The following is a 20,666-nucleotide window of genomic DNA, read 5'->3' on the forward strand; positions in this document are numbered from 1 at the left end:
TTCCATAAAGCATTTATCACTAAAATTCATCCCCGTGGTTGCACACGGCTCCTCGCTTCCTCATCTTCCACGGCTATACGCTATCGCGGGGCGAACCACGACATGTTTCCCATGTCTAGAGGCGGCCGGGTTGTCTCCCTCCTGTGCGCTTGCTATCATGAGCGGTACCGCTCTGAGCACCCTTGCACCTGTCCTAGAACACACATGCTGGGGTGCGTCTCCCGTGTCCACCCAGAAGCAGGACTGCAAGGTTGTGGGCATAGGAAATCTCGTCCCGAACTATTTTCCACTGTGGCTCTGCCAATTCACATGCGCCCTCGACCATGTGGCATCTGTCTGATGGCTTGCTTTCTGCCACCTGAATGAGTGGAATTTCCCCTGGATCTCCACCGCCACCACCGTGGACAGGCCTGGCTGCCACTCACTGTGTATCTCTAGGTCTAAGTATAGCCAAAGCCTTGAGTGGGCCGCGGGTTCGTGATGTCTCCTATCTTTGTGGCAGAGCGGCTCCTGGAGGGGAACCGAGCCCGACCGCCACACTATAGGAAGGAACATGTGCAGAGGGAATCCGAGACCTTGCCCTCGTTGCACTAATAGCTCCCTCCTCCCCTCCCCCTGCCTTTACTTAGTCTGGTTCTCGCCACGTGTGGGACACAGAGTGACGGGGGGGGCGAGGAGGTGGGAAGGGACAAATTCTCACTCACGACAGGTACTATTGCTCACACTCTACGTGTATTGCTGTTGATCCATTCAACCCTCAGATCACAAACAGAGGTGCTCTTATAGGCCCCACTTCGCAGATATGGAAACTGAGGAGCAGAGAAGTAACTTTTTTTTAAAAAAAGATTTTATTTATTTGAGAGAGAGGAAGAGAGGAGGGGCAGAGGGAGACGGAGAAAGAATCTGAAGCAGATTTCACACTGAGCGCACCGCCAAACGTGGGGCTCGATCCCATAACCGCAAGATCACGACCTGAGCCGAAACCAAGAGGCGGACGCTTAACCAACGGAGCCACCCAGGTGCCCTGAGAGGTTAAGTAACTTGCCTGAAATCCCACAGGTAGTAAATGGCAGAGATGGGGTTGAATCGGTTTGTCCAGCTCCCTCCAGAGGCTATGCCCCTCTTCGTAGAGCCTAGGAGTTAAATGTCACAAAGTCTTCAATCCTACAGACCTTGGTTCATATCCTGGATCCCCGACTACCAGGCTGTGTGACTCTGGGCAGGTTACTTCAACCTCTCTGCACCTCTAAAATCTCAAGAGCTCTCTTTCCTAGAAGCTTCATTAGATATTCTTTTTTTGTGCCTTCTTGTTTCTTGTTGGGTTGTAGGCCTCTTCCTCAGATTTCCCTGGGATACGTTCTTTGGCTTATACCCGCCAGGGCTCATCCCTGGAGCTGAGAGGGGATGAAGTCCCCCCAAACCAGCGTCTGGGGATCGGGGCATGGGGGATCCCAAAGCCAACTGCTGTTTCTAGGAGGAGGGAAGTGGTGCTGGGCAGCAGGACAGCAAACGTCCACTTCAGGCTGGGCTGCTCTGGGCCACGGACCTTTGTGACCATCCTGTTGCGAAACAGGCCGAGCGGGCTGAGCGGAAGCCCGCGCGGGCTGCCTTCTGGCCTTGCCCGTGGGAGGCGGACGGCTGTGCGCGGGCAGTCGTACTCAGCATGTCTGGAATACCTATTCCCCAAATTCCCAGGGATAAAGCATGTGTATACTTTTTTGGGGGGGAAAAATTCCATTTCTGTTGCCAATTAGTTCTGCTTGAGAACAGCTTTTCTCAACACCAACACGTTGGCCGCCCAGCCTTGAGTTCTATAGATTAGCTCCAAAGTGGGGAAAAAAGTAATTTCTTTCTTTCCTTCCTCCACCCCCAACCGTGAAACCCGGCTGTTCGTGATGAAAGGGGTCCTGCGGATCGTTTAGTTTTCCTTGTCATGACTCCAGGAAAGGCTATAAAGATAATCAGTGGGCCCCGCGGGCCGTAATTGACTGTGGAGAGCAGTTGGCTACCACGGCGTCTGAGTTACCAGAATCTGTTGCAGACGCAGGAGGCTTCAGTCAAGCTTCTCTGATTACACCTGCTCCCCCAGGCCAGAGCCGGCCGTAAAGTGCTGGAGGTTATCTGAGCGTTTCTCTTCTTTCCCAGGTTTCAGGGAGCTCCTGGAGGAGGGACCCCTGGCTAGACGGAGAAGCGGGGAGGCGGAAAGCGGGGTGGTTCTGACGCACCCTGCCTATACCAAGCCCCAGCTCCATCGGGGTATGGCCAGGAGCCTTGGGCCAGGGACCTGACCTCCGGGTGCCTGTTTCCTCATTTTAAAGTGATGATAATGGTCCCTCCTCTGGGACTGATGTAGGATCAAATGAGTCAATGCACGTGGGAGAGGCTCAAATCCTTCATAAACGTCAGCTTTTATTACTCAAAACCCTCTCGCTCTTCCCCCCGTTGACACCTGAGTCGTATGTGGTCGTGCCAAAGTACCTCGACCTAGTCCCCTGCTGACGGACTCGAGGTCGGTTCCAGTCTTTTATGATCACAAATAATGCTGCCTTGAATAGCCCGTGGCTCTGTGTACCCACCCCACCCCTAAGGTATGTGACCCCCACGATAACCTTGGCTCTGGACTTTGCTTCTTGGGGCCTGCAGAATGAGAGATGTGCGGGTGAAGGGTCAGCCCTGGCCTGGCATGCGGACAGGCCGGTGGGAGGTGGGGCCAGGCCTTCCCCAAGCCAGGCGGGACAGATTCCTCCTGAGGCCCTCGGGGGAGTGAGGCGCCAAGTGGTGAGTTTCAAAAGGCTGGGGCCGGGGCGGGGCCATCCAGCTCCCAGGTTCCTGGCAAATGTACTGAGGTAGGTCTGGGGAGAGGGAATCTGCACCATGCAGGTTCTGCCCATCCTCTGCAAGCCTCTTCCTCCTGGAAGCTTCCTGGGATCTGGACTCTAAACACCCTTGACTGACTCTGCACTGATTTAGCACCAGTGGTAGCCAGCTCTCTTTTTGGAGGCAAAATGCACGGTGCTTGAGAATCTCAGATGTGGAAGAAGGCTGGATTTGGTGCTTAACTTCTCAGCGCTCCCACCCACATAACCCCTGCCCTTCTGTGTCCTCCTCTGTCTGGGTGGGATAATGATCATAGTGATGGCAACAACTTCTCAGGAAGGTCTTGGGAGGTCGCAGTGACGTAACACACTGTAACACTCTGAAGTGTCTCACACCACGTCAGGCGTGAGAAATACAAGCTTGTGTTAGGAATGTCTCGCTACGGGCGGGTCTGGGTCTCACCGCACTGGGCTGTGGGTCCTTGCAGGCAGAACGTCTCATCTGGAGCAGAGTCTAAAGGGAGTCCAAACTCACTATGTGGCCTTGAGCGAGTCGTACTCCCTCTGAACTGAGTCTTCTCTCAAAAATGGGGTTCTGATGACATTATCTGGCAGATGTGTCGTGAGGATTAAGAGAGGCAAAGCACGCGATGTTCTGGAGCTATGAATGCTCAGTACGCGGTGGCGAATGCTGACATTGTTCATCAGTAGTAAGAACAGTTGTAAAAAGCCTCCTAGAAACCGGCACAGCATCGTGCATGCAGTTGGTGCTTAGTGAATACATATGGACTGAGTGTCAGGGTCAAGTCTGCTTGTTATAAAGTGGGGTCTGGGAGAGGCCCTGTTAGAGGGGCTCTTTTCTCATGTTGTTGACCCCTTTGGGAGAACAAAGCCCCATAAGACCGAACCTGCATTTATGACATCTGCTCTACGTAACTCTGTGAGCTGAGGCATCAGGCATCATCACGCCCATTTTACAAATAAGAAATCCAGGGCCCAGAGAAAGGGGAGCTTCACCGGCCCCCCACGGCATGCACACAGCAGTACTCACTTGTCCTGACTCTGCGCAGCGGTCTTCACCCTGACCCTCCGCCCCGTGCAGGAAATGGACCTTGGGGTCAAGATACAGTGTCCCTCTGCGGCCAGGGCCCTTGCACATTTCTGACATTTTTGTGTCCTAGGACAAAGGGTGAACAAACTCACATGAACTGTTCTTGTTTCCTGGTAGAAAAACACTCCTGACCCAGGGTGGGGGAGCTTTGCTGTTGGACTACACGGCGATGTGTGGTTTTGCCTCTATTCTGGCCCTCTCTGCCCTACCCTAACGACTCAGCAGCAGCAATCGTAGCAAATCCAGATCGTGAAAATCCAGGGGTAAACTTAGGAATTGTTTGTGGGTGCTGAATGGGCCAGATGGCTCCCTGGACCAGGGGTGCTGGCCCCGGGGGCCGGCCTCGGCTGCCGCTGTCCTTGCCCTGAGCAGGTAAACAAATGAATAAGCAGATATTTGCTGCCTTCACATGGCCTTCTTCCTCCTCTAAGGACACCAGTCATTGGATTTAGGGCCACCCCAATCCAGTGTGACCTCATCTTAACTAGTTCTGTCCGTAAAGACTCTATTTCCAAGTAAGGTCATATGCCGAGTCTCTGGGTAGACGTGAATTTTGGGGGCCCACCACACCTAGGAAACAGTAGCTATTCCTGCCACATCTCTTACCGCAGACTTTGTGTAGCACCAACGATGTGCCGGGCACTCTTCTGTGCTCTTTTCATTCCTCCCCTGCTGAGCCCTCTCTACAACCTTGTGAAGCAAGTTCTAGGATCATCTCTGTTTGAGGCCAGAGAGGTGAGCTGACTTGCATAAGGTCACACAGCTGGTAAATAGCACATCTGGGAGCAAGCCTTTTCTCTCTGACTCCAAAGCCAGCAAGGTTTTGAGACCCTCCAATCCCATTCCAAGGGCTTGGAGTCATCGTACTTTCTTTCCCCGAATCCCAGCCATGTGAGCTATGTTGTCTCCTGGCCCACACCTCCCTCCACTCTCTCCAGACACATCTCCCCCAAAGAGGCTATAAAAAGGCGGGGAGGGGTTGCGGGGGAGCTGGACCTTGTTTTCACAATGGCAAACACCAAGTTGTGTTCTGCCTGGGGTCGCTGGTGCCCGGCTCTCCTGCAGGCAGGAAGCTTGCGACCCTCATGTGCGTAAGAGCATACCAGACGCATACATTTCATCCTTGACATCTGGTAACATTTTAGGAGTCTTGACTTGGGCTTACAAATTGAAAAATGGTCCATTAAGGTGTGATTTATTTGTCATCGAGACAATGTTATTGAATGCTCGCAAAGTGATTCACTCTGTCGGGTCCACAAACCCCGACTCCTTGGGCCAGGCCTGGCGAAGGCCTTTGCAGGCAGGATGAAGCTGTTTCTCTGACAGCCAGGGGCGAGCAGGGGCCTGGTGGGGCCGGAATGGGGCCCGAGAGAGACAAATGAGTGTGCTGCCAGATGATGTATGGCAGTTTACCTTTTAACACGCCTGTGTCGCGGCCATGGAAATAACTTGTTTTGGCTAATGGGAGACGTGTGCAATCAGGAGTCTCTCAAAGCCACGAGCGCAGAGCCATGAGGAAGGATTCTAATTTCCAACAACTGGGGCTTTGGGGCCAGGAAATAGCTGCTCTGTCAGCACAGAGAGCCAGGAGCCTTCTCCTAGCCAGTGAGCAAGTTGGAGGCCCCTGGGCAGATCAGGGGCTCCGCAAGAACAGAGCTAGCCTGCAGAACTTTGCCCTCACCCCCCCGGGGGTGGGGTGGGGATGGCAGATGTTAAGAGTTGAGAGAGTGGCTAGCAAGTGTGTAGGAGCCAGCCACATCACAGAGAGCACTGCCCCAAAGCCAGACCTGCCTGGGTTCAAATCCTGCCTCACCCACTGACCAGCCAGGCCTTAGACAGCCCCTCTGTAAAACAGGGATTATTAACAGAGCCTACCCTGGGGGTGTACGGGGATTTCCTGAGCTAGTGCCACAGAGAGAGTTCTCAAGAATGCTAATCATTGTTATCATGATGATACGGCAGGGCGGCAGGGCGTTGCTGGGGTACAGAGAAGAGCCAATCAGGACAAGAGAGAAGCAGCGCTGTGCCTTCTGGCTGTGGGTCTAGGGGCAGGCTCCTAACTTGCTGCATGCACACGGTGCAAGGAGATTTCTCCCAGTCCCTAATGCTCAGGGCAATTGGGAGACCAGTGCCAATGTTGGCTGTCACCCAGCTTGGCTAGCCCGTGTGCCCAGAATCCAAGAAGTGGGATTAGCTTGAGTGGGGAGGACCCAGGAGGAGGGCTGGGGTTATCACGAGCCACCACCTGCTACAGGTGGGCTGCCCATGGGCTGGCAACCAGTGTGCATGCCTGTGGACATCAAGGGTCTGATTCAGTCCCCAGCTCAGCAGTGAAAAGAGGACAGACAATGGCCATGTGGTCCCTGTGCCCCTTCTGCCCAAGTGGCTCCAACCCCAAATGAGATGGGGGATGGATGTGCACACCTCTGGGTCCTTAAAACTGAGGTGGTAGTTAAGAGGTGGGCAGCACAGCAGGTCCAGCTCAGGTTTGGGGATCCCACATCTGCAGGGCAAAGCTCTGCAGGCTTGCTTGGACATGCATCCAAGTCAAAAGTCTGTTCTGACTTGGAGTCAGGCATCTGTTACCATGTGAAGGCTGAAGCCTGACCCCTCCCCTCTATCCCTATCTCGCCCAGGACTGACTGCCCAGGAGCACTGGCCAGCTCCTGGTACTCACGCCAGCTGGCTACGGCTCTCCCACGAGGGTCAGTTTCTAGAGCTATCAGATGCTGTGGCTGCCGGCTTGTTTGTCTCCATGGCACCAAGCCCGGCCAGCTTTTGGACAACAGCAGCCCCATGGGGAACCTAATCCATGAAGAAGGGATGGCAGAACCCAGTGTAGGGATGGCAGGGTGGAGGGCAAAGGATGCTGGGCGCCCTGACCACAGGTAGCTCTGAGCATTGGTCTTTTAATTTTTAAGTAACTTCTATACCCAATGTGGGGCCTGAACTTACAACCCCGAGATCAAGAGTTGCATGGTCCATGGACTGAGCCAGCCAGGTACCCCTGAGCAATGGTCCTTTAGAACCCCAGGAGAAACTCACTGGGACAAAGTAAGGGTAGAAGTGGGGCTTCGCTTTGGTGAGGGACCTTCCTGGGGGTTCCGGCTGGGCACTTGGCCTTGTGGCGGCTACCCAGGGAGGACTCTCTGCAGCCTCACTTTGCTCTACCCCTCGGGCTTCCTTTCCTGATTCTGTAATCTTACTGCTCCAGCCAGTTGTCCCATTCATTCATTTGTTCATTCTCTTGGTCCTCACAATGAACCCAGAAAGTGGGGGTGCAATTATGATGTCCCTTTCTAGATCAAGGAACACACATAAAGTAGCCGGGTCGGGGCACAGAGCTAACGAGAGGCTGGATTAGTTATCCACCGCTGCATGACACATGTCCCCACAACTCAGTACCTTAAACAACACGTGTCTATGATCTTACAGTTTCCGCAGGTCAGGTTGCAGGCGCGGCGGCCGGGTCCTCTGCTTCTGGCTCTGTCACTGGCGCGTCAAGGTGTCCGTGGGGCTCTACGCGTCTCAAGGTTCAGGAGCAGGATCCGCTTCTCGGTTTGCTCAGTGCTGTGGGCAGGATTCACGTCTCGGGGTGGTGGCCCTCCGTTCCCAGCCACGGGGCCCTGTCCTGCATGGCAGGTCGCCTCTGCAGAGTCAGCGCGCCAGGAAGGTGCATGCGTGCGGGGGCATGTGCGCATGCGCGGGCGCGTGTGCGTGCACGTATGTGCGTGCGTGTGCGCATGCGCGCAGGTGCCTAGCGTGCGGGTGTGCATGCGTGCAGGTGCGTGCGGATGCGGTTGAGTCACCGGTGGTGGAGGTGGCATCATATCACTTTTGCCACTTTCTCTCCATGAAAGCCAGTCAGTGGGTCCTGAAGAGGAGAGCGAAGGCCGGGCGGCGGGACCCCTGTCTTCCCCCCTCCCCGAAGGAAGCCGGGAAGAGCCCCTCCTCCTCGCCAGTCCCAGACACGCGCCGCCTGTCCGCCCCGCTCAGTCAGGGTTGAATGGTGCCCTCACTTTTTCAGGGGGTGTTTGTGGAGGGCCTAGTGCATTTCGGACAGGTGCGGTTCCGCCCCCAGCAGCTCCGTGCTGGTGACAGACCTTGAGGCTGCATCTTTATCCACAGCATCACGTGCCTCTGCAGAAAAAAAAAAAAATGTCTTTTCGTTATTTCCTGTAACTGAGCCGAGATTTCTCACAAACCCTAGTCCCTGGGCAACAAGGAAGAATACTAGATTTAGTCTAATCTGGTCAATTTAATCTGACCCAGTACTTTAGGTCTTTTAGGTAATGTCTTTAGGTAATGGTCGGTCTCAGATTTCCTTCTGCTCCATCCTCAGCCCCCTCCAAGGTGGCATGGGGTCTGGGGCCTTGGAGGCTTTCTGGTGGAGGGGGTCCGGGATTCTAGCCACGTCTGTTGTCCGGGATCACTACAAGCCTTTCTGGCACTTGGGGCTGAAGCTGGCGGCTGGAAGAACACATGCTCTGGGCCCAGAGCCCTGCCTGGCTGACTTGTCTCTTCCCTGGCTCAGAGCCCTTGCCTCCACTGCATCTGGACCCTGCTGGGGCTGTCCACCATCCTAACACAGTGTCCCCTCTATGAAAAGGGACATTCTGGGTCCCATCCCAGCCATGGGAGGACCCCGTGTAGTCAGGGAAAGCACAACATTGGGGAAGGCTTCCTTCCTTTCAACCTGGGGCATTTGCATGGTCCCCCCAACTTAAAATGATGGGCAGTGGTCTCAATGTAGCTTTCCCCTTTTTTTTTCTTTAAGATTTTATTTATTTATTTGACAGAGACAGACATAGAGCAGGAACACAAGCAGGGGGAGTGGTAGAGGGAGAAGCAGGCTTCCCGCGGAGCAGGGAGCCCGATGTGGGGCTTGATCCCAGGACTCTGGGATTATGACCTGAGCCGAAGGCAGACGCTTAACGACTGAGCCACCCAGGCGCCCCAATGTAGCTTCCCCTTTGAGTCCGCAGAGGGTCAGTGCAAATCCCTGCCTTAGGAGCTGGTTCTACTTGTATTAAACAAATAAACAAACTATAATATAATAAATAAATAATAAAGTAAAATAGAAGTAGCTGATACTTAGATTGCCTGTAAATACCAGAATTTACACTAAGCACTTCACACGCTAACTCATTAAACATTCATAGCAACTCTGTGAGGAAGTACTCTGAGTCCCATTTTACAGATGAAGAGACTGAGGCACAGAGATGTGAAATAATAATATGCTCCTGGTCAGAGAGTTCTTAAGTGGCAGAGCTGGAATTTGAACCTAGGTAACCCTGCATCCCTACTCTGCATCACCACCCTCCTCTATGTCCCTGTGCTCTCTGGGCTGAAGCCAAGAGAAGGGCAGGAGGATGTCCTCCCTTCTTCTATGCATGCTCTCCTTCTGCCCTAGACAGTAAGCCTGGGGGCATGGGTGAAGGGAGACCTCTATTTTCTTGGGAAAGTACTACACCTTTGCTATGTTCATTGGTACCTAAAGGGCTTAAAAAGAAATGTTTTCTCACAGTGGTGGCTTTTAAGTCTACTGTCTTGTGGCAAAATCTGTTTTGATTATGAGGAACTGAATATTGCCGCAGTCCTGCTCTTTGTTTCTCTGTATGAATGCGCATGGTCCTCAGGCAGATGGATATCTGAGGACCAAGGGGAAGGGCTGTTTACCCAGAGAGGCATAGAGGGAAGCAGTCGTATTCTTCACACTATTACTTGTTACAGAAATTATCACACACTCAATTAGACTCGTGGTAAATGTGCTGAAGGAGAAACATTCAGAGCAGTGAGTATGTAACAATTGGCTTCATCTGTTCAGGTGCTGTGACAAAGTACTACGGACTCGGTGGTCAGAGCCTCTGTCACAGCTCAGTCCCTGTCGGCAAACTCTGGGACCTGGGCAGAGGGCCAGCCTCAGATTCCCCATCTGGGGAAGAATGAACCATCCCTCACCTCCGAAAGGATGAAGGAGATAGATCTCCAGAGGGTGACCAGACATGCTGACGAGACACGCTGTCAGGACACCCCAGGGCCGAGTGATGCAGACGTTCCAAGATTGCTTGCTCTCGATCTCTCTCTCTCCTCCATCCTCCTTCATTCCTGCCCTGGTCTAAGCCAATCTAAATGAGAAAACCACAAATACTAATACTGTAACTACCACGGACTATGTCAGGCTGTGCAAGCATTAGAATATCCAATTCTCAGAAGCGACCCAACACAGTGGGTGGTATTATCATCCACATTTTAGGGAAAGCTGAGGCTCAGAGAGGTGAAGCAACTTGTCCACGATGACACAGCGAGAATGTGGCAGCCTAGGTTTTGTCCCCAGGTCCATCTGACATCAAAGCCTTCACTAGGCTTCCATTGCTGCTGTGCCTTTCAGGTTCCTAAAGCCGGGGGGGGGGGGGGAGAGGCCCAGAAAAGAATTTGCCCCAGAAAAAAAATTTCAAGAGCCAGACTCTAGAAACGCTTGTTAGTTCCCTGTCGTGGTCCCTGCCTTCCCCTCACTGTGGAGGAGCCAGGCCAGGAAGCTGAGCTGCATGAGGATATGTGAAAACTTGCAGCAGAAAGTCATTCTGAAATGTTCTAGAACAGGCAGGGAAGTTTCCTCTGGGGACAAGGTGGAGAGGTTCCAGTCAGGAGACAGGGTGGGGCGGAGGGATGTTAATGTTGCTAGTTGATGGTTAATGTTCTCTCCCGAGGGTATTTATGATTTATGCCCAGGTTTTTAAACAAAATTCAACCAAGTTAGATTCAGTGTCCCAGGAAGCTAAGGAGAAAGCATTCAGGCAAATGATGTTTTAAGGGGGATGAAAAGATATTCCAGACAACTTGCCCCCTTTTAGACTCTACTTGTCCCAAGCAGAGCCTGTCTTATCACAGGGACCCTTTGCAGGTGTTTCCCAGGTCTCTGCATGTGAAGAAACTGGCATCTTTTCTCTGCATTCTAGGCCTCTTGCCTTGGCTGTATCAAACGGGATCAAAAACAAAGCCCCAAATGTTCTCATTGTCACATTAGCCAAACCCTTTTTTGGTCCTCATTTTGGGGCCTGACTGGGAAGAAGAAAGAGTCTGTGCGTTAGGACTCTGTGCGTTATAAGTGACAAAAGCCCGATTCATACTGTGTAAGCAAAACAGAGAATGCATTGGCTCCTATAACTTAAAAATCTAGAATTAGATTTAGTGTCAGGTATGGCTGGATCCAGTGGGGTGGGTGGGAGTAGGGGATCATAAGGCTGATTTTCAGTGACCTGACCTGGTGGAGATCCCCGTGGCCGAACCCGTCATGGTGGCTATAAGGATGTGGGAATCTGAATGGGCCTCCATGGTGGGCACTGAAAAGGGGTAAGGGAGCATTCACCATGAGAAGCCTGTGGTGCTGTTAGAATAAAGGTCAAATCAACAGAGAGATCTTCTTAAGTTTTGTGTGATCCTATGAGACCTTATGACTCTGAGCCATTTCAAGCTTTGAGGAACCTTACAGAGCACCTGGGATGGGGGGGCAACTATGTGACGCCAAATATACCATCCTTCTGATCCTTCAGTTCATGGAAGACATTGCTAATCGACCACAACACCGTTTCCTAGTGAGCCCGAATACGGCCTCAGAATCCATCTCAACACTACACCAGAAGCAACCTGTGTCCATCAGTTGGTGTTAGAACGTGAGCCAAGACCGATATGCAGTTTGCCTTCTCAGCCCACGGAGATAAGAAAACAGAAGGTCTGAGGGTTGGTTCGCCCAGTGTCGTGTGGGAACTCAGTGACCGGCCCTCCTGATGCTTGGGCACCCTCCTTTCCTGTGGCATTCTCCTGATTCCAGCATAGAGAGGAGCTCTGTCCCTTAGTGGAGATTTCCACTCCAGAGAGTTGGCGGCACATGGAAAACAAACAGACTTGAGGTCAGAGGAAAGGCAGAGAGCTTAGCTGCTGACCTGTCTCGCTGAGCGCTGTCTGGAGCTGAGGGCAGCACCGGGGGGCAGCGAGGCAGGGCGAGGTGCGGGGAACCCACCGGTCCATCCACAGACATCTAAGTGGGCTTTTGAAGGCCCTACCTTAAATGCAATAAACCCGGGTAACGCGCTCTACTAGGCTCACATTCTCAAATGGGGGTGATGCTGAAGTTACTCCCTTCTGGGGATGGGAGCGGGGTTGCCTTGGAGGGGAGGACACATATTTGGCAACCAGTCTAGGAAAGCCAGAAAGTAGAGAGAAAGCCCCGACCTAACTATTACTTGCCCAGCTCTGCCGCACCCAATCAGAGGAAGAACAGAGGTGCCCCGAACCCGCTTATGATTTGACTAGAGGAAGGTAAGCAGCGTCCTGACCCTGAGAAGCCTATTGTGACATATATAATACATGGACTTAATGATTGTAGTGGGCTGACCTGGGGGTCGCGGTGCGCCTCTCGCAGAGCCAAGAGCTTTGCATCAATTAATTCAAATCCACACGACAATCCTACAAAGTAGGTGGAGTTATTCCCCAGGAACAGACGTCGAACTGGAGGCTTGGAGGGAGGGAATACAGCTACCCATGGCCACGCTTGAGTAAGGGCAGAGCCGGGCTTGAGGTCAGGGCTGCCTGAGCCCTGTTCGGACGAGCTGCCCTCCACGGGCAAGCAGCCATCGTGAAAAGGAACAGAACAGAGTATATGAGTCATTGGCGCACCATTAAGCACATCGTTCCCCACAGCAGCTTCGTGCAAGGTGCTGGGTGGAAACAGAGAAGCACGTGGGATCCCTGCCCTCGGATCATTCCCAGAAAGGATGGGGTGTGCGCTTGGGAGAATGTCACCATGGAGGTTGAGTATCAGAAATAAATGCCTGTCATGACTCCCTCTGTTGAGCTCATGGCCCACAGCCAGGTGCAGTCCACAGTCTAGAAACTTCTGGGCTACAACAAGCCCCCCGATGTACAGGTGAGAAAACTGAGGCTCAAAAAAAGAACTGACGCCCCCCCACGTCACACAGCCAGTGTACAGGGGGGCCAGGACTCCAATCCATACTGGGTCCCGGTGCCGCTGACCCCTCTGGGGGCCCATGAAAACCAGTAGGAACCGAATGGTGGAAGTGGCAGGGCATCTGAGAGGAGGATCCTGGGTGGACTCTGGATGGAGGCCCCGATGCCTAAGCCGTTCCCCCAGGTGGGGGCTGCCGTCATTATGGCAGCACCTGTGACGTCCCTTACCTGGGCTTAAAGCCAGCCCAGTGCCTGCCTGGCCCTCGAGAAGCACCCAGTTTCACAGATGGGGCCCCAATTATGATTGCTTCTTTCCTTTTGGAAATTTACTTTTAATTTCTCTGGCTTTCCCCTTCTTCGGGGGGTCTGGTCCTCATCAAGGCAGCCTGTCTGACGACAAAAGCAGATGCTCCCAGGTAGGCTGGACACACCCACGCCTCCGCCTCCGGTGGGTCTGGCAGAGGCCGGAGGGGAGTCAAGTTTGTGGCTGATCCTCTTCCTCGTCAGCCATCAGCTCCTAGGAGCCCCTGAGGGAGGCTCTGGAGGGGCTGCTGATTGCAGAACCAGCTGGAGGGAAAATGCGCGGGCAGGTGTGGCCACGGCCAAAGCCTGCAGTCGCCAGAGCTCTGCTGCGGTGAATTGGAAATGGTGCCACATTCGGAGCCATCAGACCCCGGTGCAGATCCCAGGGCCACAGCTCACTGCTAAGCCCCTTTGCCTCGACGAGACTCAGCTTATCCCCAGCAGTGCCTTTAGCCCTGGGTCTATTTGTCCCTGCTGTTGGCTAAACTCACTGTGGACAACAGCTGTGCTGGGGGGGGGCCAAGGGAAACGGAAGACATATTTCTGCCCCAGCCCCAGCCTGCCCCTTCTCTCCCAGGCCCCTGACCTGCCCTCAGCCTCAGGAGTTCCCGGCTTCACCCTTTGTCCAGGACCATCAGAGAGATTCTGATAACAGTAGTTCTGAGGCTGAGAAGGGGTCGTAGTGAGGACAGCATGTCCCTGCAGCAAAAATTCTAACCTCCTGGCCCCTCCTCCAAGTTTTTCAGGCCAGAGAAGGGGAACTCATCACTTGGGACGTGCAGGGACACTGCTCTGAATCCTAAACTCTGCCAAAGGCCTTCTGCCTGCCTGGTTCTGCTTTGGTGTGGTCTGTTGGGTTCTATGTCGTAAGTCTACTCTGACAATTTCAGGTAAAAATGGGACACACTGGGAGGTAATAGAGATGTTTCTTTTGGTCATAAAAAAAAATTTAGAAAACCCCAGTAAACCTAACAAAAGTAATTTGAAGAAAGATTTTGTTGCCTCACGTAATGGAAAAGTCAGTGGTAGGGTGGGTTTCAGATAAAGTTTGATCCAGCCACTCAACATTTTGACTGGGAGCCAGAGTGCCACAGTGCCTACCCCTTTTCTACATACATCTGTGTGCTTATGCACCCAGAACGTCCACCTCCACCCCAAATATCCATGACCTTTCAGCTCAAGTATCTGCACCAACGGGAATGCTCTTCTATGTCTCTTGGTTCACATTCCTGCAGGAGGGAATCTGATGTCCAGGTTCATCCTTTTGGGCCAGGCACCAGAAGTCCTATGTTTTTGGCCAGTGAGTGATGGTCTCTCCAGGGTCCAGTGTCCGAGGCTTGTTCGGATAGCAGTGGCCAGACCACAAGAGTGACATGTCTGTCCACCTCAGTAGAGGCAAGGTGTCTGAGAAGGGGTCATGGACCAGTCAGGCACCCCAATACCTCCCAGAGAAGTGGGGACTCAGCCCCTGCAAATTCCTCCCGGGACTGGAGATTAGCCAAAGAGTCTCATTTTGTTCTTAGTTAATAACTTCAGGAAAACTTTAAGGTTGGTTCTGGTTAGAATTTTTTTTTGCCTCGCTGTTTCCTAAGGCTCTGTTTCTGGTTCATTCAGGAGGGGAAATTCAGACTCAGGCTCTGACGTGTCTCCACTATCAGCGAGTCCCGGGTCACCCTCGGAAGGCCACTGACAGGAGGCAGGGTGGCTTCTCCAAACAAATCTGCATTATTTTATTACCTTTATACCAGGAAAGAGGCTTGATCTTCAACACAATGCACTCACGTCACCGATTAGGCTGGAAGAACTTGTTTGGCCAAATTTAGAACCCACAAGAAGGTCAGAGAATAAATTTAGAGCTGAACTCTGAACCTCGAGGGCCAGTCAGGCATGCTAACTGCCTGTCTCCTTGAGTTGGGTTGGTTCCCTCCAACTCCTGTGTCCACAGAATTCTTACAGCCTAACGTGGGCCTGAAGAGTAAGACCTGGCACCTAGGCCTGGTTCTACTGCTTATTAGCTGTGTGACTCTAGGCATGTGTTTAACCTCTCTGAGCCTTCCTTTCACTATCTGTTGAAGAATGGGGGGGAGTAGTTAATAAAACCATTTACCTTACAGGATGTTAGGAAGATTGATTAAGACTTTTCTGTTCTGGTAAAATATACATAACATAAAATTTACCACCTTAACCATTTTTAAGACTACGGTTCTGTGGCATTAAGCACATTCACGTTGCTGGGCAACCGTCATCACCATCCACCTCCAGAACTTTTTCATTTCCCGCAACTGAAGGTCTGTCCCCATTAAACACTAATTCCTCAATCCCCCTCCACCAAGCCCTGGCTCCCATTTCTTTCTTTCTTTTTCTCTTTCTTTTCTTTCTTTCTTCTTTCTTTCTTTCTTTTTTCTTTCTTTCTCTCTCTTTCTTTCTTCCTTCCTTCCAAGATTTATTTATTTATTTATTTATTTATTTGAGAGAGAGAGAGAGAGAGAGAGAGAGCTCGGTCATGCAAATTGGGGGAGGGGCAGAGGGAAAGAGAGACTCTCAAGCAGGCTCCCTGCTGAGCACAGAGCCTGGGGGAAGGGTGGGTACGGGGGCTCGATCTCACAACCCTGAGATCACAACCTGAGCCGAAACCAAGAGTCGGATGCTTAACTGACTGCCATCCAGGTGCCCCCCACCATTCTACTTTCTGTCTCTGTGACTTTTGACTGCTCTAGGGACCTCATATAGGAGGAATCATATCATAATTGTCCTTTTATGACTGGCCTCCCTTACTTTGCATCATGTCTCCAAGATTCATTCATGTTGTAGCCTGTGTCAGAATTCCCTTCCTTTTTAAGGTCGAACAGTATTCCATTGTACGGAGAGACCACCTTTTATCTGTTCATCTGTTGATGGACACTTGGGTTGCTTCCACCTTTTGGCTATTGTGAGTAATGCTGCTGTGAACATGGGTGCATAAGTATCTGTTCAAGTTTGGGTATACACCAGAAGTGTGATTAAAATATTTTATGGAGAGCCCTTAGCCCATGCTTGGCATATAGTAAACATTCAGCAGTGTAGCTAATAAAACGAGTGTTAGGAAAATAGTGGGTGAAATTTCTTAAAATGCAAATTAAAGAATGGGATGTCAAATTAGCCATGACTAACAAAGTAATATTCCTCAATGCAGTTGGGGTATAGTGAGATGTGTAATAATGTATAAAAATTATATATATTCCTCCTATAAAATAGGTACCATCTGTGGATCATTTACTATATGCCAGAAACGCTGCTAAGCTCTGTATATATTTTCTCTCATTTACTCCTCCCAACAACCTAAAGGGGTGGGTCTATTATTTCTCCATCTTACAGATGGGAAAACAGAGGTCCCAAGTGGTAACACAGCTCTCCAGTTCTCACAGCCAGCAAGTGGCAGAGCTGGGATTCAAACCCAGGTCCCCTCGGCTCCAAGAGTAGAAAAGCAATGGAAAAAATTGCTCTAAAGGCTGATCATGGCCCCTAGGAAGGATGGGAGTACTTACTTTCCACCTCGCATTGGTCTGTATTTTTTCCCCAAACCAGGAAAAAAAAGAGCATATTAAATTAAAAAAAAAAAAAAAAAAAGCAAACGAAGGAAAGAAACAGCTGCTTCTTGCAAGCAGGCATCTTTGATGATAAAACATCCGTGTCTTGTGTCTCATGCCACGAACTCAGTTTGTGTCAATTTTTTTCCGGTTGAAGGAGAGCAGAGTGTCTTGGCTGCGTCTTCTGGCTGATCGCTTAACAATCACGGACACACACACACTTACACGGACACGCACGCACGGCCCAACACAGGAGAGAGGCAAAGCCGGCAGGAGCCAAAACTCTGCTAGATCGATGCAGACTGTTGCAGGCACAGCTTTCCAAAAAAGCAGAGCTCAGTGAAATAAATATTTTTCCTGTGAGAAGAGGCTTAAGTCGGCGATCTTAACAACCCCCCAATTCCTTCCAGATCCACTCCAAGGGGCTGGCGTCAGGGCGCCCATCTTGATGTACTTAGGATCACTTAGGAACAGCAGCGTGTCTGCGTGTCTGGCTGGCTTCTCCCACGTGGCAGTGTGCCACGGGGTGCCGGCCAGGGTGGGCAAGCAGGAGTTTGTCTCTGGAGGATGCTCTCCCCATGCCTCCTGAGCTCCCACAACTTCTTGGGGTCCCTGACTTGCTTCTCCTGGGAGAGCAGCACTATTTGCTCTCAACCGGAAGCCTGAGAATTCAGCTTCTTTTCTTGGCAAAGGCTCCGTTCTTTCGGTCCTGGAGACAGACTGCAGGAAGAATTAGGAATCAGGGCCTTCGGAAACCTATCCCCATGAAGAAGCATGGGTTATCTCAAAAACTGGAAGCTTCATGACCCAGGCAAAAGTTCGTTGATTGATTGATTCATTCACTCACTGGGTTGCACACTCAATAATCGGTTACTGGGTCACCTCCCAAGGGTTAAGATTTGGTACGAAGCTAGCGTAAGAGAGTACGAAGTCGCTGGAAGCACAAGATGCGTTCGGTCATCCGTGCAGCCATTCATTCATTCGGCAGGTATTTACCGAGTGCTTCTCAGGTACTAGGCCTTCTCCTGGGAGGGCTGGTCCGCTAGGGCATGCATGCTAGCTGGAGGGACAGACAGGAGACAGGGAAAATGGAGTGCGTAGGATATCTGCTGGTGCGAAATGCTAAAGAGAAAAATAAAACAGATGGGGAATTGGGAAAATGTGGGGGAGGGGCAGGCTGGTCCCACTTAGACAAGGGGCCAGGAAAAGCTTCACGAGGAGGTGATATTTAAGTCCCAAGCTGCAGGAGAGGAGGGAAGATGATTCAGGGGGCAGGCATTAATAACAGTGACTCACAGACCATGTAAGTCCCCTTTCAATGATCTCTCAGTCCCGATTATGCCAGCGAGAGTCTTTTTGTTGTTAGTACGTCTTTAATGCCTGAGACCTACTGATCTCTCTACCTTGAAAGAATGGGCTTAGCAGGCAATGTGCCTACCTGCACTTGGACATGGCTTTTGTTCAGTATGACTATTTCGCAGTTCCTGCTTATGTCCTTATTGATGGCAAATGATGCTGGCTCTTCATTTACGGCCATGATTAAACTGTCCTTTCAAAAATATGCTTACTTTTTGAAAGGCGAGGTGATTTACAGAAAAGTATTCAGTAACTTGTAACACAGGTGGGTACTCCAGTACGGGGACGTGGGGAAGTCGGGAAGGCGATAAACACATGAAGTTTGGGACGCACTACAAGAGGACAAGACCCTTCTCCTCAAGTTGCTCGGAGCCTGGCTCTGGAAATGAAGGATGGTGCTCCCCGGGGCGAGGGTGGATCACGGCCAGGGGCTCAGAAGAGGGGCCGCTGGGGGCATGCCCGAAGGCGAAGGCAAGGGCAAGCTCGGACCTGCCCACAAACGACACGCAGGGTGTTGCAGGGAACGGCGGGAACATCGGGCGCCAAGGTAGAGCAGGTGGAAAGAGCAGGAAAATCAGCCGGGTGGCATGTGAATAAGGGAGCAGAGTTGCTGGAGCAGGAAGACCCTTGGGAAACCACCCCCAATTTATCTAGTCCAGTGACCAATCCTAACACGAATTCTAAAACATCCCTTCATTGAGCACTGCTCTGTTGTGTCTTCCTAGGTCATCTCAGCAGACCCACGAGGTAGAGCTGTGGTTACAGCCCCATCCTACAGATGGGGCATTGGGGGCTCGAGCCACGTCACCTGCGCAAGGTCAGGCAGCTAGTGAGAAGCCAGCAAGACTTTTTTCCAACCTATTTTTTTAAAATGGAGATATAACTCCATAAAATTCACACTTCTATTTTTTTATTATTATTTTAAAAGATTTATTTATTTTGTGAGAGAGAGAGAGAGAGCGCGCCCATGAGCAGGGAGGAGGGGCAGAGGGAGAGGGAGAAGCAGGCTTCCCGCTGAGCAGGGAGCCCGATGCGGGGCTCGATCCCAGGACCCCGGGATCATGACCTGAGCCGAAGGCAGACGCTTAACCGACCGAGCCACCCAGGCGCTCCTAAAACTCACACTTTTAAAGTGTACAGTTAAGCATATTCACAAAGTTATGCCACCATTGCTATCACCTAATTCCAGAACATTTCCGCTGCCCCCGCAAAAAGCCCCGTCCCCATGAGCAGTCACCGCCCCCCATCCTTCTCTGCCCCCAGCATCTGGCAACCGCTCATCTGTGTTCTGTCTCTATGGATTTGCTATTCTGAACATTCCGTAGAAATGGAATCATATACTATGTGCCTTCCGTGTCTGGCTTCTTTCACTCAGCATCGTGTTTTCAAGATTCATCTCCAGTGTTACATATATGACTGCTTCATTTCTTTCGATGGCCGAATGCTATCCCGTTGTGTGGATACACCACGTTTCACGATCCACTCGTTGGCTGACGAACACTTGGGGAGTTTTGGCTCTTTGGCTACAGAGAGTAACGCTGCTAGGAGCGTTTGCGCGCGGGTCTTGTGTGGACATGTGTTTTCATTTCTCCCAGGTGCATGTCGAGGAGTGAAAATTGCCCCGCCGACTCGTAACTCTGCTGAACCCCCAGAGGAAGGGCCGAACTGTCTTCCAAAGGGGCCACCCGTGCTCTGTCCCGGCCAGTGGGGCCCGAGGCTCCAATCTCTCCACACCCTCGCTGGCGCTTGCTGTCCATGCCTTAGAGGACGGTCATCCTAGTGGGGGTGAAATGGCAGCTCCTTGTGGGTTTGACTTGCTGGGGGAAGCAGTCAAGGGGCGTTTAATTTGATATGTGTGGTCTCCACCGCCTGGTGTTGCCAAACTGGGGTCCGAGGGAACAGAGAGGCGGGAGGACTGATGGAGTGTGGCTGTGTGGGTGGGTGGCGAGGGCCTGGGACCGCTCTGAGGATGGGGGAGAACCACAGGGGCAGGCGGCGGGGCTGTGGGGTTCAGAGACTGGGAGAATTTGGGCATGCAGTAGGGTTGGTGAGGACATGTGTCAGTAATAGAACTGGGACACTGGACCCCCCTGTCTCCCTGGGTCCAGGGTCAGCCTCTTCCAAGGATAAGGCCTTGGCCACTGGCTTCCTTTATTTTTTTTATTCAAATTTTTTTATTTTGTATTTTTTAATTTAAATTCAATTAATTAACATATAGTGTATTAATAGTTTCCAAGATAGAGGTCAGTGATTCATCAGTCTTAGATAACACCCCGTGCTCATTACATCACACGCCCTCCTTAATGTCCATCCCCCAGTTACCCCATCCCTCCGACCCCTCCCCTCCAGCAACCCTCAGTTTGTTTCCTATGATTAAGAGTCTCTTATGGTTTGTCTCCCTCTCTGATTTCATCTCGTTTTATTTTTCCCTCCCTTCCCCTATGCTCCTCTTGTTTTGTTTCTTAAATTCCACATATGAGTGAAATCATATGATAATTGTCTTTCTCTGATTGACTTATTTTGCTTAGCATAATACTCTCTAGTTCC

Source organism: Phoca vitulina, unplaced genomic scaffold (assembly GCF_004348235.1).
Source record: "Phoca vitulina isolate PV1807 unplaced genomic scaffold, GSC_HSeal_1.0 scaffold50, whole genome shotgun sequence".
NCBI classification, from domain to species: Eukaryota; Metazoa; Chordata; class Mammalia; order Carnivora; family Phocidae; genus Phoca; species Phoca vitulina.